Source organism: Tamandua tetradactyla, chromosome 2 (genome assembly GCF_023851605.1).
Source record: "Tamandua tetradactyla isolate mTamTet1 chromosome 2, mTamTet1.pri, whole genome shotgun sequence".
Lineage (NCBI taxonomy): Eukaryota > Metazoa > Chordata > Mammalia > Pilosa > Myrmecophagidae > Tamandua > Tamandua tetradactyla.
The window spans coordinates 211,092,914-211,117,182 of record NC_135328.1 but is presented as its reverse complement, the minus strand read 5'-3'; the positions used below and the strand labels follow the sequence as shown (position 1 = coordinate 211,117,182).

The 24,269-nt window shown below is 47.6% G+C and overlaps 1 protein-coding gene and 2 long non-coding RNA genes across 9 annotated transcripts in view; 2 read left to right on the top strand and 1 right to left on the bottom strand.

Annotated features, from left to right (window-relative positions):
• KAZN (kazrin, periplakin interacting protein) overlaps window positions 1–24,269 on the top strand; it is a 1,164,933-nt gene that overhangs the window by 827,660 nt on the left and 313,004 nt on the right. The window lies entirely within an intron of this gene.
• Window positions 405–17,407, bottom strand: LOC143674894 (uncharacterized). Of its 4 annotated transcripts, none has more exons than XR_013171265.1 (3): window positions 16,926–17,360; window positions 13,867–14,054; window positions 405–587 (listed from the first exon to the last, which is right to left on the bottom strand). It is a non-coding gene; the product is annotated as an uncharacterized LOC143674894 (long non-coding RNA). The 4 variants fall into 4 exon arrangements; XR_013171262.1 differs by lacking the exon at window positions 405–587 and adding an exon at window positions 6,693–7,274 and having other exon boundaries at window positions 16,926–17,358; XR_013171264.1 differs by lacking the exon at window positions 405–587 and adding an exon at window positions 13,359–13,677.
• LOC143674897 (uncharacterized) lies at window positions 14,426–23,797 on the top strand. The gene is made up of 3 exons (XR_013171270.1): window positions 14,426–17,628; window positions 21,648–21,768; window positions 22,265–23,797. It is a non-coding gene; the product is annotated as an uncharacterized LOC143674897 (long non-coding RNA).

The window sequence follows — 24,269 nt, the reverse complement described above, 5'->3', positions numbered from 1 at the left end:
CCCCTATTTTATATTGTCAATAATCCTTTCCAACATGAAAATGTTAGGATGGGCATAACCCAAATACTCTCCAAAGATTGGAGGAGAGATCAAAGGAGAGGGTAGAGTTATAACAGCAAAGATAAGATTTAACAAATGAGTATAACTGCTGAATCATTAGATTGATATTTCTTTTCATCTCCAGGGTCTCAGAACAGCTAGAAGGAAAAACCTAAAATTGTGGAACTGTAACTCATAGCAACTGTGAAATCAATTCTATAGCTAATTATTGCTGTGTGCTTTGAAATTTATTGCTTTCTTGTATATATGTTATTTTTCACAATAAAAATAATTGTGAAGAAAAAAAACCCAAGTCCACCTGGTTTCTAAAGTCATATTCATTTTATTATGTAATATGCCAGAAATGCAGATCTAAGTAAGAAGTAATTTCAGTTGCAGAGCCAAACGTTAAATTCAGGATTGGACAAGGTAAGAAACTCTGAGTTGCTGTCCTCTGTGTACTCTCCTAAACCCCAGCTCCCAGCTTCATAGGGTGAGGGCATCAGAAGTGAACAGGAGAGAGAAAGTTTTCAGGTGAATTTTCATTCCTATGGGAGAAAATTCTCATGGTCTTACAATAACCTTAACACTTCTTTAAAAACCCTTCAGTTCTCAAAACTCCCCTTCAGATGGGTGGGGAAGCTTTAAAGAACAGTTTTTAGACTTGTCTCATAAAGTAGAGGATATAGTTTTCTCACCTTAGGATTCTTCAAAGACCTTCCCAATGCTGGAAAGTCTTCCCACCTCCAACACCCCCTTGCTTTAGCTATTGTTTGAAGCTCAAATCTGCCAGGTAACTGGATCAAGGAACCAAACTGGCCTAGCCTCAGTTTGGGCATTCATTCAAAAGAGCAGTAAAAATGAGCCTTTCCTCCTTTAGCCTCTGAATCACTGACATGTTGGCCTATTGGTCAACCCGCTTGCAAACATGGACGGAGATGCACGCTTAGTCTTCGGAGGGTCTCCGTGTGCCTTGGGGTATCTACAAGCAGACAGGAAGAGTCTTTTCATAATGGGCAATAAGCCTGAGGAATTCCCTGTGGGAAGTGTGACCCTGATCCCTTTTGGTGGAGGAAGACCGCTGGCTTATTGCCCCGTTTGCTGTGCAGTAAGAACAAGTAGAGAAGCCAGCCCTTTCCTGAAGGGAAACATCTGCAGCAAGGGCCCTGGACACATCTGCAGCAAGAAGGAGCTGTCTTGCAAAGTTGGGTTTTTGTTGCTCAGAACCAAGCTGGGTGAATTCCAGCAACCCCCAAGAGCCCATGGTCCCTCCCCGGGGAGGTATGGATTCAGCAAACCAACCAACACAGGGGACGCCACCCTGCTGTGCTTGAGAGGCAATCGGGTACCGAGACCCTGTTCCTGGGCAAGAGGCCCCAGAACTGATGATACGTGGAGGATCTGGGGGACGGGGGAGAAAGAAGGTGCATTTTAAATTTCTTCCCAACCTTCAGTTCCTGCAAACCCTTTGCTTATTTTTCTGCCTGTTCCTCTTCATCCTTCCCCCTCCCCACCGTCCCTGATGCCTGCATCTCCTCTCTGATTATTACAACTCTGACAGTTCCACTGCCGAAGCTCACCCTCCGCGATTCCACCCGATCTGCTGCCCTAAAGAATACGAGTCAGGTCATGTCACCTTCTTTAAGTCCCTTACGAGTTCCCACTCCAGCTGACAGTCCTCCCTCCTTAGACTTCATGCCATGGGATCTGAAGCTGCATACTGACCACTTCTTGCCATTCTCTTTGTTCCCTTCCTTGCTTTGCCTGGAATTCCTTCTTCTATGTATTTTTTAAAAAACCAAATCAGGCATCACATCCTCTGGAAGCCTCCTGGAGACCCCAGACTGGGTTGGGGGCCCTTCCTTTGAGGAAAGGAGCCCCACCTCTCCTTCAGGGCTTGAGTCACACTATATTAAAGATTCTAGGCACAGCTCAGTGTCCCCAGTTCCCTCCTCTCCACACAGGCCGGATCACCCCACTTAGTGCATAGTCCCAGCTTGCTATGCAGCAAGCAATAAATGAATGTTTGCTGCACTGAATTGAAGGGAATCCCTCAAATCCAGCAATGCCACCCCTACCCATCAAATGCATCCTGCTTGGTTGACATCACTGTTAGATTTGAAAATGGTTTTTGAAGGTAGATAGAGGCTGAGGAATCCTTGGGAGAGCCTGATGGCCGTACCACCCGGGATCAAACCCTTGTTCTACCTCTTCCTAGCTGTGCGTCCTTGGGCTAGTCACTTTGCCATTCTGTGCTTCAGTTTCCTCATCTGTAAATTAGGAATAATAATAGTACCTGCCTCATGGAGTCATTCAGACTAAATGCATGAAATACGTGAAGTCTGACACAGTCATCCCCTGACGACTTAGCTGCTGTGATGATGGCAGTGACAGGGAAGACGATGCTGATGGTGATGATTCAGGAACACACACATATTAATGGATAGTTAGGCCCATTGCCCAAGCCGTCTCAGGGGTAATTTAATAACCTCCCCCTTGAGAGGGCTCATTTGATCCCCTGGGAAAGGGAGAGCACATGATCCCTTAAACATTGATACTAAAATACGGCAAGCCCCACCCTAATTAATTGTGCACAACTTGCTCTGCTGCTTAGCCCTCCTTCCTGACAGCCCCCGGAAGCCTCTACTGGGGATTCCAGTTACTAAATCTTGGAATAACAGGTCCTGTAAGAGCTCAGTTTCATCATTTCCTAAGGATAAACCAGCACTTTCTCTCCATGGTGCCTGTGGTGGGGAGGGTGCTGCCCTCTGTTGCTGACCTGGATGGGAGTGAGAGTTCTGTGGATGATGGTTTTGGTGATTGCGAATGCTTCTCTGAGGGGTGCTGCCCCAAGCAGCTGGGGAAGAGTCTTGCCCCTTCCCCACTTCCTCCTCTGTGCTTCTATGGAGGCCTTACTGCTGCTGGTTTCTCTGTACCCACTGGGTCCCAGAGGCTGCACATACCTGATGCTTGATGAATGAACGAATGAATGAATGAATGAATGGGTGGGAGGATGGAAGTGCATGCCTTTCTCCTCCTGTGAGCTACTCCAGCATGGGGGCCCTGTCTTCATCACCTTGGCCTCCCCAGCACCCAGCAAGATGCCTGAAGCACACAATAGCTCCACAGATGTCAGCTGGAAGGACCCTGTGGGCACCTCCGCTTGGGCAAACCTCACGAGCATTTGGATACCTGGAGGCCTATGATGACCTCTTGGGTTTGTACATTTTAGAATTCTAACAATTCTAGCTCTTTTCTCTTATGTCTCCTGGAGAGGAATATTGAGCAAAATATCCCACACAATTTACATATTAAAAAGGGCAGGATTGAGGGGTTAAGATTGCACTGTTTGTGATCCCGTACATTTTTGTTACCCCTTAAATGATACTGAGCTACTTGCTGAGTGCCAAGGAGACACAGGCAAAAGGGGCACCCCCCCCCCCCCAGGCTTTCAGTACCTGCTCAGCTTCATGGCCAAGAGGCCCCCGTGCCCACACATCTAACCGCTGTTCCAGCTCTCCATTCCAAGATCAGCCTTCCAGAACGGCCCTCTGAGACAAAAACACTTTCGAGACAAATCGAACAAAAGCAAACTTTGATCCACTTTCCAGTTTGGTGGCATGTTTTATAAGAAAATTTTAAGGGGCCCTGAAATATATTTACATTTTGGTATTTTGTGCCCAAATCCAGATAATGCCTTTGTTTGAACTAACCCAGTGTTGCCCATTCGCTGTGATTTGATTTTTAAAGGATTTTTCTCGCAGGAAGTCACATCCACCCTCTAGGTGCTGTGAGATAACTATGTAGAAAAACAGAAGCAGTTAAAGATTCTTCATACTCTGAAAGAATCCCAAGCTGACAGTACTTCCTTCCAACTGCCCGTGAGCAGAATAAACAAAATGATGGAGAAGGGCCTTTGCAAGTCCTGAAATCTGAGCTCCACAAAGGGAGGGGCCCTGTCTGTCATCTTCCCTGCTCACCTCCAGCATCGGGAGCCGGGCCTGGCACAGAGCGGGTGCAGAACAACTACTAGTGCCAGACCTGCTGGATTATAAACTCCATCAAGGATCAGAGCTGTGCTCCTACTGCTTAGCATCCCAGCAGACCCGAAATAGACAGTCATTCATTCACTGAGCAAAACTCCATGTGCCAGCAATTCCTCGGGGCACTGAACAAATATTTGGTGAATTAACCAAATTCAATTCTTATTGAATGGACTAACAAAGGAGCAAAAAAAACAAAAACCAAACCAATCAATCCACCCGCCAGTAACCAACCCCATCTCCTTTTGTCCCCTTTATACGCAATATCTGAAAACAAAACAAAACAGAACGGGTCTATTCTCCCATCCTGGAACAACAAGCCTCGAGGTTTCTCTCCTTGTGCTTTGTTCTCATTTGCTTTCTGTCTTCTGCCTCTGTCTCTGCCTCCCCAAACTCCTATTGAGCATGAGCTCAGATGACCTTTCTTTGAATCACCCTGTCTGGTGAGATGTGAACTCACTTGCTGTCGAATTGCTTTGTCATTTTTTTATCTTAACCACTGAGCTCAGTTCAGACACCATTTGCTGAGTCCCTCCTGTGGACAGTCACGGTGGCAGGGACCTGGGATGCAGAGATGCTGAAGGCCCAGCCACTCTACCCGCATGTTCCACGTGTGTCTTCCCTGCCTGCCTAGCTTGTGAAAGTGCCCGTGGCTCAGGGACGGAGGCTCACCCCTCTCCATAATTGCACACAGCACCTACAACAGGGCAGGTCAAACAGGTGTCCCCGAACCCACTGAATCAATGCACAGGTAAGATAACGCGGCCTCTGAGATCTTTGCTTTATGGATTGGAAATGTGGGAGGATGGAAAGCAAGTAGAACTGCTCTGGGCTTGGGCAGGTGGTGGTGTGTTACTGAAGTAGTTCCTGGGAGCCTGCTTAGAACATAGAGGCTATCACATGGCTTATGCACCAAACACTTCTAGTCCTGCTGGGTGACCCCAGGCAAGGGCATTTCTGTCTCTGGGCCTTCGTTTCTTCCCTTATAGAACTAGGGGGTTGGAGAAGCCATGTGGCAGGCTCCTCTACACCTAAGAGCTGTAAAATTCTCTAGTTGTATGAATGGAGCTGTTGGCCATGCCTATTATCGTGGCCATGGGCCTGGCCCTAAATAGGTCCTATGTCAGGGCAGCACTAAGCTGGCCATTTTTACACATTACTAAAAACAATAGCATTATCGATAAGGTCATTCCCATGTCATGCCTCTGCTATATGCCTGATGAACTACTGTATTCAGTATCATCTCATTTAGTTTTAACCCCAACCCTAAAAGGGAACCCTTGGCCCCATTTTAAAGATAAGGAAACCAAGGCCCAGAGAGGTTAGCTAGCTTGTGCAGGATCCCCTGTCCAGTCCCTGGCATTGCTAGATGTTTTGTCTAGTTTGACGATAACATAAAACAAGAAAAGTCCACAGTTCATAAGTGAACTGCCAGGGGACTTTTGCAGCACAGACAGCACTGAAATCAAGAGGAGCGGCAGCCAGCGCCAGTGGTCCCCGGTGCCCCCGGCCAGTCACCTGCTGCAGGAAGGAGGAGGTTAGTCATCAGGGGAGCCGCTTCCTGTCCCCGAACAGCCAGACCCCAGAGCCCACCTCCCAACTACAACTCTCGCACCCGTGGGAAAATGTTAGGCTACTACAGACTGACGGTGCAGCTCAGGTCGCAGGAGAGGCTGCAGATGGATCGGAACCCGACCAAAAGCTTTGGCCAAAACCCCACGTCCTGCTGCCCTGGACCCGGCAGCCTGCAGGGCCAGCACCAGCCGAGCCTGGTGGCTTGAACCGGGCATTTACCATGAAAGAGAAAAATCACATTCTTCCTTTAACAAAAGGGCTTCTCCCCAACTGTTTTTAAATGATAAGCAGCTCAAAATAGATGGGAATGATGGTACAACAAGGTAAATAAAGGATCCCCCAGAACAATAGAGGGTTTTTTCTCTGCTGGTAGCAAAGCCAAGAGTAATTAGCACTGTGAGAATGGGGGGAAGTGATTGCTGCTCCTACAACACTCTAATTAACAGTTACTAATAGTCATAATAAAACTGAAAGGAGGCTTTTTTAATCTCACTGTTGAGTGACTGCTTGGGATGGCAAAATGCTCAGCATTGGGGATCTGTTGCTTGGAGCCATAAACTCGCTGGAGGAATGGGCTCAATTCTCCAGTGTTATTAGGTTGGATGGGGAAAAGCAGTGGTTAAATATGGAGGAAGAGCAGACGGAGGCCTTCATCATCAGTAGAATTATTGACACCTGGAACTTGACCGCTGGCTCATCCATCCAGGCCTGAGTTTAGACAAATGCAGTCTTAGAAGCTATTTCCTTCTTTCGACCCTCAGAATCAAAACCTGGCTGATGTTATCACTGTCCTCATTTTGCACAGTCTGCCTCCTGTTAGGGGCAGGTGGTTTTCATTGGTCAGGTGTTGGCATTTAAGAGTCTGCTTTGGGCACCCGGGATACGAGAGATCCTCGAGGAAACAGTCCCTGCCCCTGGGGAGCTTATAGTCCAGCAGAAATAAAATATAATAGAAGGAGGCTTTGAAGGAAGACTCTGACCAACTGTGCAATATCATTCATCCTCAACCCTAATGGGGTTAATTTGAAACACCATTTGCATTTGCCCCAAAGGAGGTTATCAAAGCTAAGAATCATGGAGATATCCAAAGTTCAAAATCACCCACTGTGATGGACCTACATTCAGGTGTGAATTCAGGTACTCTTAGCTAATTAGTGATGCATAATCTCTGATCTTACTATCAATCATGAAAGGTGACTTTCTCTTGATTTTCATACCAAGGTTACCACCTTTCTCAAAAGCTGTAGGAGGAATTTCTGGAGTAGAGATAACTGCAGAGTCCCGTGTTTACTTATGTAACACTTTTTTGGCTGGTTTAGAAGATTCCAGCTTCCCTAGCAAAGGTCACAGAAGGATTAAAAATGTGAAAGACTCAACCTCTGCTTCTCAACTCTTGAGGGAGATGCCACTTGCAGGCAACTAATTACAGACACAAAGAAGCAGGCAACCCGGGTGGAACCAAGTGCTTTAGGCAGCCAGAGGAGGTTTAGACTTTCTTACAGGCAAAGATGATCCAGGAGCACTTCTGGGAGGAGGTGGCATTGGGAGCATCAGCAGGACACTGGCAGGCAGAGGTGGGAGCAGGGATGGCATCCAGGCAGAGCTGGAAGTGGGAAGCTGCGGGGGGGAGATGGAGGGCAGAGTGAGGAGGTGGTGAGAAAGCATCTTATGCAGGCCTTCGTGAGTCAAAATATGGGTTCTGAGTTTTATAGAGGGGAAAGTTGGGCACTGGCAGGGATCTCTCAGCACTAGAAATACATGGTCTAAGTAGTCCTTTACAGGTGTCCTTGCTGCTACGGTTTCCTTTTAGGCTAATCTCCAAGTGACAACTTCTTTGTCTTGAGCGCAAACTTCAAGGTTTTCAGCTTGGTTGCTTCCTATTTTTCAAAAATTTAAGCTTCTGTTCTTCTCCCCCACCTTGAGAATGATGGCAAGATGACTAAGAAGTGTTTGTTTGCTTCTCAGCATGTGCTATTTTTTTTCCTTTTTTGTGAAAAATAATATATAGAAAAAAAGCAATAAAAAAACCCAATAAATTTCAAAGCACATTACGACAATTAGTTGTAGAACAGATTTCAGAGTTTGATATGGGTGACAATTCCAAAATTACAGGTTTTCACTTCTAGCTGCTCTAAGATACTGGAGACTAAAAGAAATATCAACATAATGATTCAACAGTCATACTTATTTGTTAAACCCTACCTTCTCTGTAAAATTCCACCATCACTTTTGATCTTTCTCCCTCCCCTTAGGGGTATTTGGACTATGCCTATTCTTAGTTTTTCATGTTGGAAGGGACTGTTGATAATATGGGATGGGGGAATTGAACTAGTTGATGTTCTAGACAGGCTGGGCCCTTTGCATTTCAGGACTTATTTGTCCCAGGGACCCATCTGGATGTTGTAGGTTTCTGGGAAGTTACCCCAGTGCGCGGAAACTTCATAACATCTTGTATAATGCCCGAGGTGTTCTTCGGGATTGTCAGGAATGGTTTGGTTGGGTTTGGCAAGTTATGATAGGTAGCGATGTCTAACTGAAGTTTGCAGAGGAGTGACCTCCAGAGTAGCCTCTTGACTCTGAACTCCCTCAGCCACTGATCCCTTATTTGTTACACTTCTTTTCCCCCATTGATGAGGATGTTGTGCCCACAGTTCCAGGGCCAGACTCATCCCTGGGAGTCATCTCCCACACCATCAGGGAAACTTTCACCCCTGGATGTCATGTCCCACATAGTGGGGAGGGCAATGGTTTCACTTGTGGAGTTTAGCTTAGAGAGAGAGAGGCCACATCTGAGCAACAAAAGAGGTCCTCCAGAAGTAACTCTTAGGCATGCCTAGAGGTAGGTTAAGCTTCTCCATGAGAAGTGCTTTTGAGAAGAAGGGCCTTTGGTCATCACGTGCTAGTCTGGAAAACTGGTCTATCCATTGGTCCCTCTTCCCTGTGACTAGAACAGCAGTTTGTCAGGTTCTGCCCAGTTCCTTTCAACCAGAAAGGCAGATTTCTCCAGTTTCTACTAGGTTTTATCCTAGGAAATCATCTTGTTGTTTAAGATTTTTAAAATTGTGGTTATGTACATACAGAACACTAAATTTCCCATTTGCCACGTTGAGGTGTACGTATCAGTGGCATTAATTACATTCACAGTCTTGTGCTACCATCACCACCATCCATTACCAAAGCTTTTCCATGACCCCAAACAGATTCTCTATAGCCATTAAGCAATAACTCCTCCTTCTGCCCCATCCCCAGTCCCTAGTAACTTATGATCTATTTTCTGTCTCAATGAGTTTGCTTATTTTAGATATTAGAGAATCATCTTCTTTAAAATTAATTTATGTGAGCTCCCAAGTATATGTGGGCAGAAATATACACACTTCTCTCAGCTTCCCCAAAAGGCACTTGAGGAACTTAGTTTAGGCACAAGCTCCCCTCTAGGGGAAGCAGTAAATGGAGTGAGCATCGTCACGCAGGTGGCCATCCACAGACCTGAGGTCAGCAAGTTACTAGTTTTGTGACTTTGGGCAAGTTGGCTTCTTTTCTATAAAATGGGGATAATAGTTGATTCTCCTCATAAGGCTGTTGTGAGGGTCAATGGATTAATGCATGCAACTCACCTGGAAGAAGAAGGGCTGGCATGCAGGAAATATTCCAAATCCATTATACTAATCATCTTTTCATTGAGGTTGATGCCTCTCAGCCTCAACCTCTTCTCCTGCAAAAGGGGGCTGCGAACAGGACTAGATACAAAAACTCAAAAATGGACAGCACAATAATACCTAATTGTAATGTAATTATGTTAAAACAGTGAATGAAACTGCATCTGAGCTATAGTTTTTTTGTTTGTTTGTTTATTTGTTTGTGTCTTTTGTTTTTTTTTCCTTTTTTATATATATATATTTATTTATTATTATTATTATTTTTAATTTTTTTCTCTATATTAACATTCTATATCTTTTTCTGTTGTTTTGCTAGTTCTTTTCCTAAATTGATACAAATGTACTAAGAAATGATGATCATACATCTATGTGATGATATTAAGAATTACTGATTGCATATGTAGAATGGAGTGATTTCTAAATGTTGTGTTAATTTTTTTTTAATTAATAAAAAAAAGGGGGGGGGGCTGCGAATAGCTTCTGTTTCCAGGGATCCTTGGCAGACCCAATGAGCCAATGCTTGCAAAGCTCTTGGCACAGCCTGGGACGTGGTGCTTGTTCAGTAAGAGCCCTCCGTGCAGATGCTTCCAGGATCGCGATGCTAACCTCTAGTGCCCCTGGACAGGCAAATGGTTATATGATCCCTTAGCCCAATATCTGATTCTATCCAAAGTCAGTTTATGGAGTCATGGCTTCAGAGAAGAAAGCCTCGCCAGCATCAGACTTGCCTCCTGAAGTCTGTAGGAAGAAGACCACTAACTAGTCAAAAATGCATGTCCTATTTCAGCCTCTGCCTCCAGTTGCTATTTGGCCACCAGTAAGTCACTTTAATCTCTGGGCCCTGTTTTCTGCTGTTAAAGGACTCTATCAGGGATGGCAAATAAACAAGGCTGTGTGTCACCAATCCACGTGGCAGACATTACTAATGGATTCCAGCATTTCTATCCACTGAGCCACCTGAGCCTCAGAATCCTTCTCAACACAGTGCTTTGGGCAGCAACAGTCGCAGTTGGCTAATGGGTTGGAGCCTATTTGACGATCTAGCTAAAAACCTCAATTCTGTGATAAGCTATTCTCCTGTGGTCTTGCCTGCTGTTCTCCTGCACCACCATTAATACAGCAGCCACTCTTAAGATTTCTTTTTAAAATGTCTCATCAGTTATAGCCAACAAATGTTTTCACTAGGCCAGGTGCTACGGCATACCCTCAACAGAGCAAGAGCCCTCTTAAACTGCTCTTCAACCTCCTCCAGGAGAGGGCTTCAGCTTGGCACAAGGAGGCAAAAGGGAATCAAGGAATTAGTCATAAGGAGAAGTGATCAGACGAGGCAGCTGCCCTCCATGCAGGCAGACTCCTCGGGCTCTGCCATGGTTAAGGGAGACAAGCAGGTCAGGGCGCCTCCAGCCCTGTCCCAGGTGGGCGATACTTCCCCTTACATTGGCTTTTCTGCAAAGAGGCCCTTCTGCCTTGGCGCTGAGGCTCGTGCATGTCCGCAGAGGGACCAGCCCTCGTGTTCAGGCCAGGTGCTTACAGACAATCTCTGCCCCCTGGGCCACGCCTGGACTTCTCCGTTTCCTCCCTGTCCTGGAAGCCATTCGTCTTGGCCAGTCCCAAGGGACCTGGGGAGTCACATCACTTCTCGGTGCCTCAGTTTGCTCATTTGCCAAATGGGGAGAATAAAAACATCCTCCTTCCTCTCTTGCTCCTCTTTCCTCACCGGTCACTGTAAGGGTCAAGATGAGATCATTGGCTGCTCTGGGCCTCGATTGTGGTTATACAGATCTAGACCTGTGATAAATGCCACAGAACTTTATGCAAAGACATAACCCTCAACACCCCCCCCCCCGCCGACACACACACACGAGTGCATGCAAAAACTGGAGAAATTCAAGATATTGTGCTAATATATGACAGTTTCCTAATTTTGGCCTTGGTATGGTTATGTAAGATATCATCATCTCTCTGCTATTCTTGCAATTTTTTATGAGTCTGTAATTTTTTTCAAAATAAAAGTGGAAACACTGGGATTGTTGAAAATGCATCAAATACTTTGCAGACAGGACACGAGGGAGATAGCCATGGGTGTGGAGCCTTCTGCCTAGTTCCCAGGATTTCAGATATTGTTAAAAGAAAACCGTCATGGCCTCTGCATTCCTACAGCACCATGGGCTCGAAATTGCACCCCACCTTGCAGACCAGTTGTTGACCTGAGTTTCCAAGGGGAACAAGGCTTTTAGGTGCCCCATTTTCTAGACATGAAACACCAAGGTCTCAGTCTCAGTCATTTGAGCTGCATTTTTACTTTGCTGGAAAAGTTCATAATTTGCCATCTTTTTCTTTTCAAACTCATCATCTGGGATGGTTACTTGCTTTCTTTTTAGAAACAATTGCATCTTTAATTTCTGTAATTTGACAAAATTTCTTTCAAAAAAAGGCTTTGTCTGAGGACTCCAAAGCCTGGGAAGAATTGATTCATTCCAATACTTGTTAATTACTCTTGTATTGAGGGAATCCTCTAAACCCCAGTCTAACCTCCCCAATTCAGCTTGGTGCTGCTGGTCAGGTGGCAGGCAGTGGTATCTGCACTTTTAAAAATCGGTGCTTTTAGGAATCTTGTAATGAACATCTTTTGTTGGGAGCATTGCTTACATCAGCCAGCCAGAAATAAGCAACAGATTCTGCTGGGTTAAGCCCATGGCCAGGCCCTGCTTTACCCCCAAGGACCATTTTTATTCCCAGCCAATATGGCCAGGGTCTGATCACAGCTGGACTTGATGAGGTATGGTGTCTGCAAGTCATGTGGGGAGGTCATTAGCAATATGACTCCATCCCTTTCATCTCCATCAGGGAGGAGAGATGAGGCTTTGTGTATTTATTTGTTTCAATTTTTTTAAAATAGCTTTATTGCTTAGGGGACATGTTATGCATTCATCGTAAATTCACCATAAATTCCACCACACAGAAATAATCAGCTTTAACATTTTGCTGAGCATCCCCCTAGCTCTTTCTAGGCTATTAGTCACCTATAGATCTCATGTATACATGTGGATATTATATATCACGTGTGGATGTAATGTATGTTTGTGGATATTATATGGATATAATGTATATATGGATATAAAGGATACCTGTATATCTTACGTACATTTGCATGCTTTTCTGCTTTTTTCCCTGATATTGTTAGCGGTTATGACAGTTCTTATCTTTCTTATCGTTGAATTTTTCATTTCTTATTTCACCACTACCAAAATCATAGCTAGTACACATGCAGCACTTACTCCATCCCAACCCCTATTCACAGAACCTCACATAGATTATCTCATTTAAACCTTATAACAACCTAGAAGGTAGGTGTTCTTGCTGCCTCTATCTTACAGCAGAGAACACTTAGGTGTGGAGAAGGTAAGAGATGCCCACAAGGTCACACATCCAGGGCCGAGACTGGAATCAGGCAGCTGAACGTTTTAGAGTCTCTGATATTAACTGCTGGGCTATCCTGCCCCTCGATCCTGAAGGCAGGGCTCACTGAACTCATCTGGCCCAAGGATGCCAAATGCTTGTCACACGGCTCACAACTCCTCCTCCTTGTTTCCATGGCAGACATCACCAGTTGATTACAGCACCTCTTCCTGAGGACCCCAACTATGATAGGACCATTCCTGTCACAGCATCACAGGCAGCCACTCCCAAGCTGTTGAGATGGGTTCATGGGATGATGTCAACATGCTTTCCCTGATCCAGCTTACATGGTTCTCTCCTTTTGTGCATCAGGAAACTGAGGCCCAGTGAGGGAACTGGCTTATCTAAATGAGGAGCAGAGCCAACACTTGTAGTTGGCTCTCCTAATTGCCAGGCCCTCTCTCGACACACCAATGTCTCGCCAGCTCTAGTAAAACAAATGTCTGCTACCACTGGGAACATTCTCAGCAGAGTTCCAGTGCTGCCTCACTGTGCATTTGCACAACTCAGAGTTAACCCAAGAGATTAGCATTGAGGATGGACCACCAAGGATCATTTTATCACAACACTCTTTATAAAGATGTTGCCCAATGTAGTGCATTAGTAATATCACTACTTTTAATTTAAACCATGGCCACAGCTCTGAGGGCAGCAAACCTTGGATGATGTCAATGGCCAAGAATTTACTGAGAGTGTCCATAATTGGTGGGTACGGAGGGAGAGAGAGGAACCATGCCTTCAAGTAGTCTATTCACTCACACCACAAGCATTTATTGAGCACCTACTATTTACATAGTAAGACTGGATTTACACATATGAAACAATCACAAATAATACAAGATGGTATCAGGGCAGGGGTTTATTTGGGAAAGACTCTTTTCTTTCCATCCCTAGTTGAGCTTCAGCTGAGAATTAAAGACACAAAAGTAAGAGAGACATCGATCACAACTATTACCAATAGTACTGATTTTGGGTAAAAGGCTGGAATTTTGGCCAATTCTTCAACCCACTTATGGTCAGGCTTGAAGGACTGCAAGCCTCCCTCCCCATTTCCCTTCCCCAGTTCCCCTCTGCCCCTCTTTCCCAATACTTACCTCCAGCCAGAGAGCAGAGCAGAATGCACGTGTCCTGTGGGAAGGGGGTCTCCAAAGATCAAAGCCCCACTTTTCCTTCTCCCAGATTATCCGTCAAGCAGGGGCGACTACAGCGGCAGAGAGGGGTCCAGAGTGTGACTAAGCGGAACTCCCCCCAAATCAGACATATGTGACAGGAGACACAGACCCTGGAGATGGAGGAAGGGAGAAGATCAAGGTGGGCTCCATCCACTGGTCAGAGGTCTTGGAGCCCTTGATCTGGGTCTTGGGATTGGGGGTGGGGGCTAGGGAGTGGGTGGGCTGCAGGAACCACAGCCCCGGTGGAAAACCTGGTGTGGCCCAGGGCACCAGTGAGGGAAGGACAGTGACTTATGTGGGATACACGAGCAGGCCAGCGAAGGGGTTGTGTTGGATATAACTGGATCTGCAACACTATTCAGACCTTGTGAATGAAGAAGTGGGTCTACATAGTTCAAATCCTTGCATCCAGAGTTTTATATGATCATAAATTCACCTTGGTGGCTACAGCCTTTAGCTGAAGATCACATTTAATGGCAGGGAGTGGGGGGAGAGGAATTATTTTCTCTATGTGTCGTCAGGCAAAGGGATGGGGAAGAGAACAGGCTTTGGAGCCAGGTAGATGCTGCTCCAAAGCCCAGCTCCACCACCTGTCAGCTGCGTGACCTTGTGCAGGTTACTTAACCTGGCTGAGCCTCCACCCCTCCACCCGTTCATAAAGTGGAAACAATGACAGGGATGTCCCAGGCTTTAAAAGGCGAAACTAAACAAGGCTTGGAAAGGGCCATTGCTGGGCCTGTCCCTAAATTCCCTTTCACCCCCCTACCCTCATCCAAAGGATTGTTAAACCAGGGAACCAACCTGACTCTGAGGTGAGGAGGAACATTCAGGAAGGGTTTCTTTAAAAAATACATTTAGAACGTCAGCTTGTCTGCTATGCAGTGGTATATTTTCTTTACAAGGGAGGAGGAGAAAAGCACTCTTGGGAAGTTGTAAGCTCCAGAAGTTAAGATTCATCGAGTGGGAGGGCTCAAAGCTGGTTCCCACAAGTTGCAGAGAAGGAGATGAGATGCAGACTACGGATTTGCATAATTGCCGAGTGCTGCTCATTTGGCACTTTGTCGGGGCTCAGCCCACAGGGAAGCCCTTTCTGACCTGGATACCCTCTCTGCCCTCAGCTCCACGGGGTCCCTCTCAGAGTGATGCTTTAATGACCACTCAAGTGGCATTTAGCCTCCAATTGAGAGCAGGAGGGACAGCCTGGCCAGGTGGGGTGAGTGCCCCCCAGGGGATTCGCCCACTTGGAGGAAACCCGGAGAATTAACTGGGCACACAAAGCCTCCTCTTGACTGGAGTAACCCCTCAAAGGCTCTTAGACACCCCACTGGCTGGAGAGGATGTTTGCTGCACCTCTATGTAGAGCTATACCAAGGATTTCCCTTGAACTTGGGAGACCATGTCCACTGCAGGGGAAGGGGAGCCATCAAATACTTGTCAAGGCAAGGCCATCTCTAGTGGGAGTGCTGCTTCCTGCTTTCTGATAGCTACCTGCAGGCAAGCCTAGTGGGTTGTTCCCATTTGCCAGATGGTAAAAGTGAGGCTCACTGATGGGAAGCAGGTTGCCCTTAGGTCGAAGCAGAATTTGAACCCAGGGCTCTCTTTTCCAGAGTCTGCGGTCCTTAGTGTGGGTGTGGCATCCTCATCTCAGAGGAGGCCCTTGGAGGCCCCTCCTCACCAGGTAGTAGTGCTCTGCATTCTCCCCAACTCAGCCTCCCCTCAGGCTTCTTCTAACTGATTTGTTCCTTATCCAGAGCCGAGCAAGTCCATGTACAAGGTCTAGAAAATCAGCTCTATCCTCACAATCCACCTCCAGAAATGCATGGAGTCCCTTTAATGTGGTTGACAATATCGCGGGGTAAAGTTGTGGAAACGATCCTGCCAGTGTTGCCGACAAATTATCAGGCCAGGATGTTTCTCCAGTAATGCATTCCTGATCAATTTATTTCTCATGAAACTTCTTCAACACTTAAGAGCCAGCAGTGAGCTGACCGTGGGAATACAGCATTTTTCATGGGGCACAGAGCTTATAAGATGGCCTCGGACCCCACTGAGCTCTGAAATAAAACCAAAGCAGCCTAATTTCGTCCCTTCCACCCCCACAGATCTACACATTGTTAATACAGAGAAGGGAAATCGTGAGCTCTGAATGTCTTTTTGCTAAGGAGTTTGCTGAAAGAACAATTAATCTCTTTATCATAACTGACTTGGCCGCGTTTCAATATTGGGAAAGGGAGAAAAAAAAAAAAACAACAGAACAAAACCTTTTGTACTTCTGCCAGCAGAGGATAAGGGATAGGCTTCTCATTTTTGTGGACGTTTTTTGGTGAGGTTTCCTTTTACCTTTTAACTTGTGCATTGAGGTTTCAGATTGTCTACTGCAAGAGGGAGAAATTGTCGCACCTCACTTCTCTGCCAAAAGGTTGTGTAACTCACTTTAGATTTTCGGTGCAGGTGTCAGAAGTTTACAGAAAAAGGCTCTCAAATCCAGAGACTCTGCCCCGGATGAATTGTTGTGCTGCTCCCAAGTGTCTGTGGGAAATTGATAGTTACAGTATATGCTTTTTTTTCAATGCTCACAAACCATACTCTGGGTACTGTATGGACACAGAAATACATGACACAGACCATAGTTAACTCAACACCTGTCTGTTCCTGCTTCATCTGCAGTGTCCTATTTCTGAACAAAAGCAGGAAAGTGCGTCCACAAAATGAGAAGCCTATCCCTTGCCACTAAAGTCAGAAGGAAAGGCTGGAATATACTGGAAACTACAGAGAAATGGCAGTCTAAAGACTGGCTCTTCCACATAAAAGCTCTGTGACCTTGGGCAAATGAGCCAACCACTCTGAGCCTCAGTTTCCTCATCAGAAAACTGGCAAGAATAGCAATCATGCCATGGGGCTTTACCGGGAATAACAGTATTTGTGGAAGGTGCATTGTGAAGGGCGGAGCCAACATTAAAAGCGGTCGATAGTTTTATCACCTGGAGGAGGGTCCAGGAAGCGGCCTGCTTTGCTTTTTGAGGAACCTGCTTAACCCAGAAGAAACAGTGTAGTAGTTCCAAGCCCTCCATGTCATGTCGGGGAGCCAGAATGTCACCCGTGCGCTCCAGGAACCCATTCTGACGTCACCTCTTGGAGGCCCCCTCTATATCATCAGTGTAGATTCAGATTTCATTCTTCAGAATTTCCAGCCTAATTGTTTATACAGCTCCTTCTCACCTGCTTTATCTTCTGTTTAGGAAGGAAGGGAGAGAAGAAGGAGTAGAGAAATGGAGGGAAAAAAGCGTTTGGGCGAAACATGACTCCATCATGTTGACCAGAACGTGCGACAGGGAGAATTCCACGTCTCCGTCCTCGGCTCCCCCACAGGGCTGCTTTACGGCCGGGCTGCTTTACGGCACGTGGCCATGGTCACATGGTGGGCAGAGGGGCCTCACCGCCCCTCCCCTGGACTGACTTTATCCCCCACCATTCGACTTGCTTTGGCCAATGGGTTGTTCGCAGAGGTGACGCAAGCAAAAGCTTGACATGAACTTGCACCACGGGCTTGCTTTCCTGTGTCTCTGTTCTCACAATCCTCATCCCTCCATCTCTGGGGTGGGGTGAGGCGGTGGGAGAAATCAGAACTTCTAGAGAGGCCACACCCTGGAGGCCCTGTCCCCCGGCTTGCCTTTCAAGTGATAGGTAGGTGTGGTCTTGCACTGGTCTAGGGCTACTCTTCATTTTTCTCAAGAGCAACATTTCTCAATAAATTCATTGACCCCAAATGAATAGAAGAGAGTGAGAGAGAGAGAACGGTGTAATATTTAGGTGCGTGCAGACTTTAATTTGAACAGTTCAGCTGGAGCTAGAATCAGTCCTTGGGCTAAGGTAGGGCTCCCTGAACCAAGTAGAGGAGATTTTAAGAAGGGAGGTAGGAGTCTTTTGGAGATGAACCTTCAATTTTGGCCTGGTTGAATCTTGTTCGATTTTAAGTAAAATACTGGGGGAGGAGGGCAGGTACGGGCGGTGGCGGTGAGAGTGCACGTCCCAGCATTGCTGTACAAAGGCCTGGCATTTCTTATTTTGATAATTGATGTGGCCAAGTTGAAGCTTGTCACTGTGAGAGCATGGCGCCGTGGCTCCCGTAGTGCCATGGCTATGTGAGGAGCGAGAAAAATCAATTTCCACTATCCACAGAGTGTTGTTTGATTTATTACTGCTGGAAGAAGAAATTTTTTATCTCCCCCACCCCACCTCTTGGAGAGAACTGTTTTACAGTCTGCTATTATAGAGACTGTATAAAAGAAGCTGTATTTGTCCAAACTTTGGTATTTTGATAACCTTCCTTGACTATTCAGAGGACATCGAACTCTCCTGATTTTTACGCCCATTGTTTGTTTGCGATTAAGCAATTGCAGGCATTAAAAGCAGTCTGCCAGGTGTGCCAGCCTGCAGGGTCTTTCCATGCAGCGTGAAGCAGCAGAGGACTTTAGTTTTTCGTGAACACTGGAGGGAAGACAAAGAGGTTTGCTGGGAAAGAGAGCAGAGGGGAAGCTTTCCAGTCAGGCTGGGAGATTTGGATTCTGATCACTGGGTACCCTGGGGGACTTCATCTGAATAATGGGTGGGTGTAGACAGTCCTCCACCCAGACCCCTCAGATCCCAGTAAGCCTTTTCTTGGCTGCCTCCCCCACCTGCTCTGTGTTCCTTTGCTTCCTACACCTGGCATCTGCCGCACCACTTCTAAGGATTGCCCCTTGGCCTTGGAAGCTGCTTTGCCCACAGGCACAGAGAGATGCAACTGCCTGGGAATTGACATCCCCTCCGGGTGGCCCTTCTCCAGTGATGACCATGTTGGGGGGTTCCAAAGCCCAGCTCCCCTGCCTCCCCGTAAGGCCCACTCTGAGGCTTAACTTATACTTCCTTGCAGTGGGACTTGTCCTGAAATCATTTTTCCTGCTTCTGCTGGCCTTCGGCTCCTTCCCCGCCTCTCCTACCCCACTCTCGTCCTGGAATATGTCCTTATCAAACCACTTCCTCATCTCAGGGCTGTGCCTGAGGAATCCCACCTATGAGCCTAGACTGAGTTCATCTCTGATTTTTTACAAACTCTTTCATGAACTTTCATTCAACACTTCAGTGGCCTTGAGAAGAGTTTTGAAGGCTAAGTAAGAACACTAGAATTCCATATGGATATCTTGGTTGTGAGGAAAACCAAAAGGAAAAACAACCCAGTTCATCTTCCTCTCTTCTTTCCCTGACAATTATCCTGTTAAGCAAAACATCTCATGGGGTGATTTGTCTGTGCAAATCCTCCCTTTCCGTTTCTCAATCCCAGGTCTGAGATTGCAGACCTTGATTTTCAAGGCTAACATCACCTAGAGGAAGGCATTCTCCAAACATGGCATTGAGATGACCCAGCTAATTAAAGAGGGATTTAGGAGTTACTTAACATCTGGGTAGCAGTACAGATATATTTTTTTCCTGCTCAGCTTCAGAGAGAAGGGAGAAATTGTGATGCACCCACTCTGACTTCATCTCATGCATCATCTCTGCAACACTTCATTCTGCGATTAGGTGAACCCCTTCTTTTCTGGGTTCCTTGCTGCCCGGGCATCTGAGTTTAATGGAAAATCCCATGAGGCCTGCTCAGAGAGCCAAGCTGCACACAAGATTGCACCACAGTTCTTGTGATTCAAACCTAGTAACTGCTCCTTTTATCACTTAATATGTGAGAGCAGCACTTCTCAATCAGCCAGCACGTGAACGGGTCAAAGGAGCTGCAGAAGGGGGGATCAGGTACACAACCAGGCTGGTAGGGACCTTGAACGCCATGCCAACGGAGCATGAGCTTTCCCCTAGCAGGAGGACAGCAGTGGGGGGATGGCCTGAAGGAGGAAGACTGGTGGCAAGAAACCCACCTAGGAGGTCATTCTAGCACTCCAAGTGGGAGATGAGGAAACCTGGCTGGGATGGTAGCAGAAGGAAAGAAGAGGAGGAGACCCATCCAGGTAGCAGTTCTCAACCAGGCCATATTGCCTCCGACCCTAGGGACACTCGGCAAGGTCTGGAGTCATCTAACCTGTCACACCTGGGTGTGGGGGGCTGCTACTGCATCTGTTGGGTGGAGCCTAGAGGTGCTGCACTGCACAGGGAGGCCCCGTCGCCTAAAATGTCAATAGTGTCAAGACTGAGAAACCGCATTCAGACCCTGAGACATGGAGTCAAGCGTTAGTAGTTGCTTTGGGAGATGGTCCCAGGAAACCCTACTGGGGGAGTGAGGACATGAGACAGGGAAAGGGGAGGTGGCCAATAAAATGTTCTTTATCAGGTCAGGTACCGCAGGTACCCTGGAAGCCAGGGTCCTGCAGGGGCTGGGGTTATCCCACAGAGGGGGTGGGAGCTGAGGCACTATCGTACCACTCCCCTCAGTCTTTGCCTACGAGCTTCCCCAGGGGCTGTGGATTCCCTGGGCATCTGAAGGTGGCAGAATGGGGTCCAGCTTTGGCCAGAGAGAGCCTGAGGGTAAAGAAATGGAGGTGCTAATAATCAGCAGGGCTGGGGGCCAAGCAGAGAGATCATGTGCCACCCAGAGTGTGGGCACAGAGCCCGACACGTCAGCCAAGTTCCTGGCCCCTCGGGGGGTCCCAGGTGAGCAGCGGGGGCGGCACCCACCGAAACAACCACAAATCAGAGCATGTCAGATCGTGACAAGTGGAACAAGGAAGGTAAAATAGAATTCAGGGGCAGGATCCGGGAGTGAGGTGGTTGTGCACTTGACCTTGTGTGGCCAGGGAGGGTCTATCCCAGGAGACTGCAGGGCTGCTGAGCCCTAGCAGGGGAAAAAGCCGGGAGAGGAGGCAGGGAGCGGGAAGCCCAGTGCAGGACGGGCTTGTCCTGGGGCAGAAAGTAGGACCATGTTCTTGGAGCTGGGGTGGCGAGAGCGCTGGGACTGGAGAAGTTTGGGGAGGTTGCCACGGACCAGGTGAGGTAAGACCTTCGCCTTGGGCCGGGAAACTTGGACTTGATTCAGCACTGATGGAGATTACAATGATACCTGCCTCTCTGAGTTATTGAGAAGATAAAGATAGTAAGTCGCTTTATTTAGCTTATTTGCAACAAGTCTTATGAACCCTTTCAACAGCAATCAGGTGTCATTTCTGTGCTGCTGCATTTGAACAGAGCCATTCCACACTTGGCAGGATCGGAATTTCCAGTGGACTTTCTCCCCGTCCCCGCGTGATGTTGAGACCGGTATTGGGAAGCCTCTCCCACAATCTACTGATAAAAGGTTTAGTTATTATATGGCAATAGAGCAGTCACTCAGTGAGTGAGGCAACAGCGTGTGAGAAATGCCACTAGGAATGAGGCCGCTCAGCCCAGAACGCTGAGCTCGCACACACGTGATGTAAACATGCCCTACAGCCTTTGGGTAAACATCAGTTTCTACCCAAGGAAAGCCCTGAGACCCTTGTGAGGAGCTCATTGTTTACCGTGTTTATTGTTTTGCTTGCAAGCTTCCCACCTTTCCTGATCCCACTTGTCAGCATTTTTAACCCTTGCAGGTAAAGCGTGCATCTGCATCATCTCCCTGCTATTATCTGTAGTTTAGGAACTGTTTAAGGAAATAGATTTAGGTATGAAGGGGGTTAGGTGTGGGCTCATAACCCCTCCTCCCCGCGGAGTTAAACGCAGTGCCCTCGTTCTGCATTGTTCTTCAGGGGCCGGGTTTCAATTGTGATGAATGCTGAGCAAAGCTGTAATCGTCTGTAATTACTGGAGGCAGGAATCAGCCAAATGAACGAGCACAAATGGACAACTGGCCCGTTCTTTGGAATAAGTGTGAGCTGATATGCTGGTGGTTTATTAGCCCTAATTATGCCTCAGTGCCCAAAAGGAGGTGGGCGGGGGGAAGTGGATATTGATGCTTGTTTAAAATTAAGGCACTTGCCTACTCTGCTGTGGGTTGAATACATCTCAAGATATCACCCAGTGATGATTTCCATTTGCAGTTTGGCCAACCAGCCTCCTCGGAAAGACCTGCAGAAGGGTAAAAAAAAAAAAAAAAAAAATCCACGTTTCTGGTGGCAGAGTAGTCTGAAGGCCTTGGGGCTTTGCAGGGGTTGTCCTTTGTACCCCAAACACCCTCCCTCCAGCAGTCCCAGCTAAGTCCTTCCCTCCTGCAGGTTTTTGCTCAAATGTCCCCCTTCTCAGTGAGGCCACACTGACCACCCTATTTAAAATTGCAACTCCGCTCCCCCCATAGTCCTGGTATCTCTTCCCTGTTCTTTTTGATCCCCAACCTTCTAACATAGTTTATGATTTACTTATTTAATAGCCACATTATTCATCAGCTCTCCCGGATGGAATGTAAGCTCCATGAAGACAGAGATTTTGGATGATCTTTGCTTACTGATGTATATCAAGAACCCAGAGCTCCTAATATGCAATCAACATTGCTTGAAAAAATGAGGAATTAGAGGGCCGGGGCTGAATGATTGCAGAACAGGCGGAAGAAGTACGGTTGTGGGTAAGAAAGGTTTCCCTGACCTTCCGAGGACCAGTTCTGGGCGTGCTTCCTGCTCTCCAGCTGGATGGAGAAATGGGCAGAGGCAGGAGGGACGGGAGTTCCCGTTTCCTGAGTGCCCATTCTGTGTCAGGAAGATTCCAGATGCTTTCCCTGCATTGTCTTCTTTAATCCCCACAGCATCCCGTGTACTAGGTGTTGTTATCCCTTTTTTATCAATGAGGAAACTGAGACTCAGAAAATTCACCTACTCCCCAGTAGGTTTAGTGAGAAGTGGAACCCAGAGCTGACTGACTCTAAATGGATTCATTTGTTCTTCCTGCTCCAGGCTCCCAGGCCAGGGCTCCACCCCTCCACTCTACACCAGGGTTTCTCAGCCTCGGCACTGTTGCCCTTTGGGATGGGATAATTCTTCGTGGCAGGTGCTGTTCTGGGCATTGCAGATATTTAGCTGCATCCCTGCCCTCTACCCACTGACAGTAGCAACCACCCACCCTCAACTGTGACAACCAAAAATATTCCCAGATTGCCAAGTGTCCCCTTGGAGGACAAAGTTGCCCTGCTTGAGAACCAATGGCCCCAAGAGCCTTTGGAGAAGGCAGAGATGCTGCTGTCAGGGACACCAGTTAGGCCTGCAGCCAGGACTCTCAGGTCGGCTCATTTGGTCTAGATTGATTGACCCTTTCGACATGGGCTCTCATCACATGTTAGTGTGGATCGTGCGGGAAACAGCTAAAGAGGAATGAGATGTGCAGGGGATTTTCTGGGGAAAATGTCCATGGAGGATAAAGGGCAGGAAACAGAAGGAAGCAGGGTGGCCTTTGAGTCTGTGATGCGGGTCTGACATCTTTGCAAGGAGAAGCAGAAGGAAGGAAGTCAGGCTAGGAAGAGGCTCAGACCACAGTGCAGCCTGAGAAAGGCTGGTATGGAATCTTCAAGCCAACATCTCCCATTAGAGGAGTCCCATATCCCACAGGAAGGGGCTGCATAGCCCCCCTAGTCCTGCCTGGTCTGCGGAGGGAGCAGCCCAGAGGAAGCAAAGCCCTGGAGCAAACGCGCATGTAGTGGGGCAGCAGGTTGAGGTGCGGGTCAGTCGTGCTCCCTGCTGCAGGCGGTCTGAGTGGCACACTAACCATTTCACACCAGACGCTGCAAGCATGCCAGCGCGCTGCACGCCACTAACACGGACAGCGGGTGGTTTTCCTATGTTCACAAAGGTGGACGCTGAGTCAGAGATGCAAGTGGACGCATTTTTAAGGAGGTAATCTCTTGAAACTATCTCCAGTGGGGGAGCAGGCTGGTAAGAGACTGGTGAGGGCAGGAAGCTGGGGCGGGGGGGGCACACAGTCAAGCAAATCACCACTGCAGATGGCGAAGAGCTGGGAGCTCAGCTCGTTCCTCTGGGGAGACGGCGGAGGGCACACGCCCCAGAGTCATCCCGGGGAGGGCCAGGGAGCTGAGCTCTTCACCCTCAAGTCCCTCGGGCACTAGGCGAGGGCTGACCCAGGGACACCCCCAGGCAGAGAGACACAGAGGCTGGCAGCTGCGAAGGTGGGGCCTGAGGAGACTCGGCCTCCCACTTGCCCTGGGCAGGGCCAAGCCTTCTTCGGAGGTCAGGAAAAAAGCCCCAGGCGGCTCCGCAGTTACCTGCGAAGGGCAGCCCTCAGCGCCTGGAAGCCAGCGAAGAAGCAAGGCTGGTTCGCGTGCTACAGGGTCTGCTTCGTTTATATTTTCTCTTCAGTCTTCCAAAGAGCCTGGTAAGGAATGAGCTCCTTGTGTCCCCACTGCGCAGCTGAGGGCATGGGGGCTCAGGCCT